Source organism: Amphiura filiformis, chromosome 9 (genome assembly GCF_039555335.1).
Source record: "Amphiura filiformis chromosome 9, Afil_fr2py, whole genome shotgun sequence".
Lineage (NCBI taxonomy): Eukaryota > Metazoa > Echinodermata > Ophiuroidea > Amphilepidida > Amphiuridae > Amphiura > Amphiura filiformis.
In genome coordinates, this window is record NC_092636.1 from 20,737,530 (window position 1) to 20,748,080 (window position 10,551).

Genomic DNA, 10,551 nt, shown 5'->3' on the forward strand with positions numbered 1-10,551 from the left:
ATTAATTCTATCTGTAGGTCTAGTTATATGTCTATGTTTCAGCGAAGTGTTTACCATGTTCGAGTAGGCCCCTAGATAACGCCTACATTTCCTTGAGTGAATACGTATTATGTCCAATTGGGGCAAAACGGAACCTATCTGTGGGACAAAACGCCCGGGGCAAAACGGAACCCTGTTCCGTTATGCCCCGCACCTTGGGTTCCGTTTTGCCCCATACCCGATTTTTTAGAAATTGGTTGCATGCATAATACATCGTAGCATATAGGCCATGCACTTAATACAGCTCATGGCTAGTACCTTCGTGTTTACAATATACACAATTATTTGGGAATCCGATATTAATGAAGTAAAATTTCAGCGCATTAAACATCTAGGCTACATATCTTACACCAGACGGGTAGTAATTTTTTGACTCGATCTTGCTCGAATGTCAGTGGATTGTTTCAGATAAAATTTTTGTTGTAAATCCTCGTAGCCATACTTGTGTTCCTCAATATAATTTGCATAGACGGCAGTATTGCCAAGGCCTATTTTTCCAGGTGGTTCCGTTTTGCCCCGGGGGTCCGTTATGCCCCACCTTCCCCTACACTTCTTTGACCAGGCCTAATTGCTTTGCTGATTTAAATCCTATGATTACATGTAGGCCTAGGCCTAATAATTTAATTCCTGCATGAATGTTTCCAATAACTGTTTCCAATAAATATCTACTGCTGATAGCAAGTAGATTTCACTACGCCATCTACTACTAATTGCAAGACCCAGTTCGTCATCAATGCCTTATCTACTGCTGATAGAAAATAGTTCATCAATACGCTATCTACTGCTGATAGCAAGCAGTTCATCAATGCCCTATCTACTGCTGATAGCAAGCAGTTCATCAATACGCTATGGACTACTGCTGATAGCAAGCAGATAGTGCTGTGCATTTATGGTCCACATAAAATACATCTCGACCTTTGTGAATGTTAAACCTAGTAAAAAACGACACCAATTAGGTTTATGAATGGGCCATTATCCACTTCTTTACGTAATACTTGTGTGTGTGTATTGTATACCATGACTGCCATAACATTAGACCCAGCTTTAACCACCGTTTATCAGTGGGAGCTGGTAGCCTAATGGATAAGGCGTCCGTCTAGAGTTCGGAAGGTCGTGGGTTCGATTCCCATGCCGGCACATTCCCTTGCTTTTTTTCAAGTTGGGTTGTGTGTCGGTCGGGATTTGTGTTTATTTGTTGTCATGTTTAATTGTAACACTTTGGGTTGGTTAAACTGTTCACTCTTTCTTATTAAATATATTCAGTTTCCTCTTGTAGCGAGCAATCGTTCCCCATTGTGTTTATTTGTTCTTGTGCAGGATGCGTATCCCCATTACCTACTTCACTTCTTTACGTTCAACCAATCAGCAAGCTCTATAACTGATAGCTACTGATCACTCTTCACTAACCACACAAACCAATCAATAATACCCACTTGAGAATCCCTGGCTGGTCCCACTGGACTTGCCCAAGGAGCTGAAAACACTGGGTTGGAAACCCTTATTTGGAAGAGGCTGTTCGCATTTTTCCCTGTCTTGTATGCCAATCAAATTTGGACACCAATGAGAATGTTAGAAAATCTTGATTGACAACTCCTACGAAGAGTGTAGCTCAAAGGGTTTGGGCGGGGCATGCCCCTGAATATAAGCAAGGGGGTGACACTAAATTCACGGTTGTTCTATTAGCCACGCAAAATCTATGAAAAATTCAGCTGGTTTACTAGCTAGAAACCCGGGGGGGGCACTCAAATGAAATTTTGGTAGAGGTGTGCGGCGCGGAGCGCCGAACTTTGGGAACTAAGAACTGATTTTGGTAAAAATAGGGGCTTGATGAACTGAAATTTCAACATTTTTGGTGGGTCTTGTGAACTAAAATTGGGCCAAATTATAGGCTTTGGAGCTAAAAAATTCCAAAATTTTCCAAATTTTGGCTAAAAGCTACAATTGCCAGAGTTTGTGGCTCAAAGAACTGGAGCATGATCCAAATGTGGGTCTTAAGGAACTGCCGGGGAGCCTGAAAAAGGGACCCTTGACCGCCGCACATACCCATACCCCATTTACATGTGAGTACCCCCTCCGGGGCTAGAAAGTGAGGCCAGTTATCGATCCGTTATAGCTCGTTATGAATAATTCATGTTCGACCCCTTGGATCATGTTAATTGAGTTTGGCAAATAACAACGTTGTTAGTTTTGCGAACTTTGCCTGTTCAATGAGAGTATAGCGCGCCCCCAATACATCTGGGCGCAAAACAGGCGAAAACGATCCAGTTTAATGAAATGGCGGACGGGTATTCCCATCAGGCACCAGTTATATGTTTTTTTCAAAGAAAGTCTACTAATTTGATATGAAATGACATTTTGCAATAGCAAAGTCAAAATTAGGACTTGCTGTCAATAATATGAAGGAAATATGTGACAGAGGCAAGGTGAGAAATACAAGTAGTATTTAGGCCTAAGTTATAATAACCTTTGATACCCGACCTGACCTTCCATCATGGCGCCTTATTCGTCTTTATGTATTTCTATTATGCTCTCAAGTAAAATAAAATACCAATCTGCTCTGAGCAGACAATGTTACTTGGCGCCCAGCACGAATTATTGATTTTATACGGAAGTAAAGAAATGCACAGTGTATGTGCATGATGTGCAAGCATACTCCAAATATTTACGGTAAATCTGAATAGTGGTCACATGTTAACATATCATGTGTTCGGGAAATCACGTGGCAACATTTTAAGATTTCAGGCTTGTTTACTAGTTAATTGCCATTTGTACTCTTTTTATTATTTATCTTTGTTAATTAACATATATTTTAAATGCTGATAAATCGTGGTTGGCTACCCATGATATCTGTTAAATTCAATGTTTTATGAATATAATTCTACCACGCAGAGGGGTCACGCAGCAGAATTTCACATCACCTGACTTAGCTACATTTCGAAGCTCTGCTCTTCAAATTCATGTAAATTTCAAAGTTTATACATTTAATATATTTAATATGATACTAATTTTTTGTCACTACCAACTGGTACACGAAATATACTAGCTTATTACCTATACAGAAAGGTGATTATCAGCCTTCACTCAGCAAATTGACATGCCCGGCATATGCAGCCATTCTCCGTCTGGATAACCTGACTGTCGCCCTCAATACGTCTGGGCGCAAATTTAAATAACAATACGCTATTTACATATCAATGTGGCCTCATGCTAATTAAAGCTGCCCCATCCAGGAGTTCATCTATGATATAAGCCATTCTATGCTATGGTCACTGGCATTTTTGTTTGTATTGAAATAACACAGGGACCTCTGCTTCGGAAAAGTATAGAATTGAGTTGCAAAAATGTACTAGTTGCAGCTTTCCTTTCTACATTTTCGAATGAAATTTGAACCACAATCAGATAATAATATAATTAAACATGTGAGCGCCTACCAAAATAATCGGCTGGTTATTTTTGGCACAGTGATGCTAACTAGTGGAAGTCCTATACCTAAACTGTGTGGGCACCAGCAGAGGTCACGGGCCTATTGAGGGGTTGTGTGGGCAGTGAATAGGAAAGTGGACAATAAGTGCGGCGGACTGCTGATAGCGAGCAAGCAGGTCATCAATGCGCTATCTGCTGCTGATATCAAGTAGTTCATCAATGCGGTATCTACTGCTGATAGCAAATAGGTCATCAATTAATGCCCAATCTATTGCTGATCGAAAGTTTATCAATGCCCTATCTATTGCTGATAGCAAGTAGTTCATCAATGTCTATCTAGTACTGCTGAGCGCACAAAGTACAGTTAATCACCAATGTGCTATCTACTGCTGATACCAAAAAGTTCATGCGCCATCTACTGCTGATAGTAAGTAGTTTATCAATGCACTCTCTAGGCCTACTGCTGATAGCAAGCAGTGCATCAATTCTGCTGATATTAAGTAGTTCATCAATGCGGTATCTACTGCTGATAGCAAATAGGTCATCAATGCCCTATATATTGCTGATAGAAAGTATACTAGTTTATCAATGCCCTATCTATTGCTGATAGCAAGTAGTTCATCAATGTCTATCTAGTACTGCTGAGCGCACAAAGTACAGTTAATCACCAATGTGCTATCTACTGCTGATACCAAAAAGTTCATGCGCCATCTACTGCTGATAGTAAGTAGTTCATCAATGCCCTACATGTATCTACTGCTGATAGCAAGCAGTTCATCAATGCGCTATCTACTGCTAATAGCACGTAGCTTATCAATGCTCTATTTATTGCTGATAGCAAGTAGTTCATCAATGCCTTATCTACTGCTGATAGAAAGTAGTTCATCAATACGCTATCTACTGCTGATAGCAAGCAGTCCATCAATGCGCTATCTTCTGCTGATAGCAAGTATAGTTTTTCACCCGGGTTTTTCAATGCCCTATATCCTGATGGTAGCAAGTATATAGTTCATCAATGCGCTATCTATTGCTGATAGCAAGCAGTTCATCAATGCGCTATCAACTGCTGATAGCAAGTAGTTCATCAATGCGCTATCTACTCCTGATAGCAAGTAGTTCACCAATACGCTATCTACTGCTGATAGGAAGTCATTCATCAATTTAATTTAATTTAATTTAATTTAATTTAATTTAATTTAATTTAATTTAATTTAATTTAATTTAATTTAATTTAATTTAATTTAATTTAATTTAATTTCTTATACTTCTTTGACCAGGCCTACTTGCTTTGCTGATTTAAATCCTATGATTACATGTAGGCCTAGGCCTAATTTAATTCCTGCATTAATGTTTCCAATAACTGTTTCCAATAAATATCTACTGCTGATAGCAAGTAGATTTCACTACGCCATCTTCTACTGATTGCATTAGTAGTTCGTCATCAATGCCTTATCTACTGCTGATAGAAAGTAGTTCATCAATACGCTATCTACTGCTGATAGCAAGCAGATCATCAATGCCCTATCTACTGCTGATAGCAAGCAGTTAATCAATGCACTATCTAGGGCCTACCGGTACTGCTGGTAACAAACAGTTCATCAATGCCTTATCTACTGCTGATAGCGAGCAGTTCATCTATGCGCTATCTACTGCTGATAGCAAGCAGTTCATCAATGCGCTATCTTCTGCTGATAGCAAGTAGTTTATCACTGCCCTATCTACTGCTGATAGCAAGCAGTGCATCAATGCACTATCTTCTGCTGATATCAAGTAGTTCATCAATGCGGTATCTACTGCTGATAGCAAATAGGTCAATGCCCTATATATTGCTGATAGAAAGTATACTATAGTTTATCAATGCCCTATCTATTGCTGATAACAAGTAGTTCATCAATGTCTATTTAGTACTGCTGAGCGCAAAGTAGTTCATCACCAATGTGCTATCTACTGCTGATAGCAAAGAGTTCACGCGCCATACTGCTGATAGCAAGTAGTTCATCAATGCCTATACTGCTGATAGCAAGCAGTTCATCAATGCGCTATCTACTGCTGATAGCAAGTAGTTTATCAATGCCCTATGTATTGCTGATAGCAAGTAGTTCATCAATGCATTATCTACTGCTGATAACAAGAAGTTCATCAATGCGCTATCTACTGCTGATAGCAAGCAGTGTATCAATGCGCTATCTACTGCTGATAGCAAGTGGTTTATCAATGCCCTATCTATTGCTGATGGCAAGCAGTTCATCAATGCGCTATCTTCTGCTGATAGCAAGTAGTTTTTCAATGCCCTACCGTAAAACCCCATCTACAAGCATATAGAGTGCTTCTGATGAAAGCTACATTAATCCAGTCGCCATTATGGATCTATTGTATTGGTATATTAACGCTTGCTTCGAATTAATTAAGCTTTTATAAAAAACACTATATATGCTTGTAGACGGGGTTTTACGGTACTCTACTCCAAACACATGTCAGTAACCAAGCAGTTGTCCAACTGACACAACAGTAAAATGCACTGACACGGAACAGCCATTCACATAACCCCAATTGAAATTCACACTCCCTGTATGAAAGACTAAGGCAATGTCTTCTATAGGGGTGTATTTCATCTGAAAGAGCCCAAATAATTACACACTTCAACACAGTCATGCTGTTTACTATTCTTATCACTTCTATTTCATTTTATTATATCCAAATCTAATCATAACATTACAAATAACCATTCTCAATTGGTGTTAATACATTATTATGTAATTCTATCTTGGTTGGTGTTCAAAATTATTTTTGTAAATTAAATCTAATACTGCAACTCACTTTGCTACGTTGCGTCCGAAAACGTCATCAAATCTGACGTCATCACATCATCAATCAGATGCCTGACGAAGTCCGATGCATGTTTTCGGACGCAACATAGCAAAGTGAGTTGTAAATTTTAGTTCCCGTATTAGATTTAATTTACAAAATAATTATTATATTGGGAGGTGTCATAAAACCCCATTTTCAGTGAACAGAATCAACATTTCTCTGGTATAATTAGAAACAAAGAACATCATCCTATAGTGGGTAATAACACTAATCCTATCATGTGTCTATTTGTTTCAGAAAAATGGCGGAAGTTGAACTGTCAAAACTGTAAAGTTTTCAGGTTTGTCAAAATCACCAAATGATTAAAGAATTCATTAGGTCTGTTGATACATCAGTATTAATGAGGTTTTGTCAAGACCAAATGAAAAACTGATCCTAGCTAAAGATCATCTCTGGAGGTAGGAGTTGTACTTCCAATGAAACAAAAATATCTGGTCACGTTCTCGCTCCAAGACAGATTGACCAATAAATCAACATTATTTTACAAAAGCCAGAAATCTTTTGGTAATTTGTCAGTTTTTCGTTTAGTCTTGACAAAAATCTCTCAAATTCTAAATGATAAATCACCAAAGATAGCTTTAAGTTATAACCCAACAGTTTTTGACTCATCAGATCAGCCATGTGTCAAACTGAACACTAAATTCCTTTGAAAACAAAAATGAATAAATATTGAATTGCACAAGTTATGGACGGACTACAAAATAATATGTACCATGTAGGACTTTTGAAACACTGGGTAAATATAATTCTCCGAACAGTATAGTTGCTAGTGAAATGCTATATATTGTGTCCAAGACGGTGCCATTAATAACTGGGTACGTAGTAGCCATACTGGCAGCACTCATTATCTCCCTATGTGGTTACCTTCACTAACCGAAGCAAAATGGGTGATTGGACCAAGTTGCTATTGACCACTGGGTCTGCCAAAGATGCTGGTAGTCAACTGGTGATTGGGTTTTGAAGCCATCCCTAACCATGTTGACAGTTAAAATTGGATATGATTTTTGCCCAAAAGGCTAACTAACTTATAAATCCACTTCTTTCAACATAACATGTATATTTTGTCTATTATTGTACTATAGGATGTAGATATAAAACTGACACAAATAGTACAAATAAGTTGGCATAATTACAGAATATCCTCTGCACCACTGTGTTTTAGGCTTAGGGTTAAGGTTTGGGGTTGGGGTGGGTTAGGATTAAGGTTAAGGGTAAAGGTGATGTTGGAAGCAATTCTCACAAGCCATAGTGGTGTGCCCATCTCTTTGTCCTGGGCAATTGAGTCATACTCCCCTGAATTAACTTGCTATGAGAGTTCACCACTATTCCTGATTATAGAGAGTCCAAGAACCCATTTATATACCTGGATGGAGAGAGATTATACAAGTAAATGGCCACAGTTCAAATCCCACAACTTTCCAACCATGAGCCTGTATCGCTGCACAGTGCTAGGATTAGGAAAAGTGACTGTGGTTAGAGTTTAGGGGTAGTAATAGGGTGCAGAGGCTTCTAGTGAACATTTTACTATGAAGTATTAAAACATTTACTATGGACAATATTTCAATTAACTCTAGAATATAAATCTCTACAACATTGCACATTTTCTTTGTGAACATTTTTAAGAAAGGCATACTCCTACATAAATAAAGCTGTGAAGTTATGAATTTGTGACTTGTCATATTATTATTAGTGTCACATCTCTTCACCGAATTATAATTCCTTGTAAATGACAGTGGCATAGTGTCATAGGGACAGGGTATGTTCCCCCAATTGAGGTCAACATTTGACAAATTCCGTAGAAAAATGCTCCCAAAGAAAACCCTGTGCCCCCTAAATCTGCCCCAGTGCCCCCACCCCTTGGATGACTTGTACACCACTGAAATATCATATATTTCTCTGGCTGCAGGCCTTGATATATTTTTTTTCCAATATTGCATTCCACGCAATTACAATACAGAGCTGGCAATGCAATTTTGAGAGACAGGGAAGTTACTACAACTTGGAATAGATTCATCAGGATTGTATAGAGTCATAAAGTTTTCAAGTTATGTGGACAAATCCAAATTCTACTCACTGTTTAGACAGTTTCGTCATCCAGGTCGGGTGACTTCTTCAGTAATGTGCACCCGAGGAATGAGAAATTTCACGGGAGAGTAGGCGGATCATCGCATTACTGAAGAAGTCACCCGACCTGGATGACGAAACTGTCTAAACAGTGAGTAGAATTTGGATTTGTCCACATAAATTGAAAACTTTTACAAGATTCTGTAAATCTTTAAGCAAGATATGTATACACATGGTATAAGCACTTTTGTACTCTACTTTGGAAAGTTCACTGTTGTTTTCTTAGACACTCAGAATAAATTGTTTGACTGAAATGCAATGTTTTAAGATATCATGAAAAACAAATCTGGACTTAGCAGATTTTCTATGCAGATATGAATAGTAAAATTTTGATCACATAATAGTAATCTCAAAATCTATTTTTCTAAATCAGCCCAATAATGATGACAAGCAACAGTTGGTGTTGTTTTAAATAGGCCACTGTACTCATCATTCTGACGTTTTGTTGTTGCCGAAACCAATGGGAAACATGTTAGGTCCTAGAATGCAAAAACAATTTTCAGTCATGATATTCTAGAACAAAACAGTTTTCGGTTTAATAATTAAACCATATGCAGGTTAATTGGGCACATTATACATAAATCTTACACAAATTGCACCGAAATACAGCGTAATTCTAGATATGGACACAATGACAAGTCAACTATGATATGTTATGTTTTAACTACATTTGTACCGTAAACGACTAAACGTTCGCCTAATGGCGCACCTGGGCTCCTTTGCCTTGGGGTAAATTTCATGTGCAAATAGAGAGCTCCCTCCTCTGAAATCCCAACAAGAATGAAAGTTTAGTGCCCTTATTTGCTGGTGGGAATTTTACGGGAGGGTACTATTAGGTTCTGCCTAAAATTCCACTTATTTTAGGGGAGCCCATAGCGCCATTAGGCGAACGTTTACGGTATGTTATGATGAAAATATTTTCATTTTCTTTTCTTTCCATATCCAATTTGGTCCTTATCTGGAATGTTACCTACTCACAAATCCACAATTAAAAACCACTCAGACCAAAGTAAGAAATTTGAACATTGAGCTATTAGTGCCATTGTAACCTGCTCAGTAACTAAGCTCACTGATGTTGATATCCTAGTGCCATTACTAACCTGATCAGTACCAGATACCTGTAATGCTGGTTTCATACTTTCCTGCCGCTTTGCTGCTCTGAAGATGATTTTATTTCACTGCGTAGTCGCACCAGAAATGCTAGCAGTGACCAGCGGCAAGCCGATATATCGATCACTCCATCACTTTGCCGTAGCGGCAGCATCGCTGGGAGTTGAATTCAAATCAACTCGGAGTGGTGCTGCTCTGACGTATGAGAACAAAATACGATTTTGGAGCGGTGCTGAGTGGCAAGAGTGGCTTTCAGAGTCATATTGCTGTCGCTCAGCGGTGTGCCGCTCCGCTTGCAGACAAGTGCAAGCGGCATGATGAAGCGTCATGCCGCTCAGCGGCAAGCAGCAGAAAGTATGAAACCAGCATAAGCTTCCTGGTGTTGGAATCCACAAGACTGCACTATATCCATTTTCTTATGTATTTTTTTTTTGCTCCTTATTTTTGCCTACATCTCAATGTCATTATTGCCAACTTTGGTCTGATTGGATCAGATCGTGTCATATATCTTCATGGAAGTGCAAAGACATTTTGTATGCACAGAAAAGTAATAGGTGTCTATTGCATTCTGCCTTATATTGAACTACAGGAGGTCCAAATTAATGTTGTAGTAACAACCTGGAATTGGTTGCTTGGTCTGTTAACTTGATTCTTTTTATACAAATCCAATAATAACGAAGATGTTTTAACTCACATTTGGTTTCATCAACATCACTAAAAATTTGAGTTTAACATCTTCATTATTATTGGCTTTGTATAAAAAGAATCATGTTAGGCCAAACAAAAAAAAAGGTTTGTCTCAAAGCTTGAGTGCGCATTTGTAAAATCGCGAGATTCAAAAAAAAAAAAGATGCAGAAATTTTATTTATTTCAAAAAACTTCATTTTTTTCCGGAAAAATTCGGCAAAAATCAAGACTTTTTTTCTCAAAATATCATAAAAATACCAAGTTGAGAATAAAAAATTAAAAAAAATCCCATTTCGCATT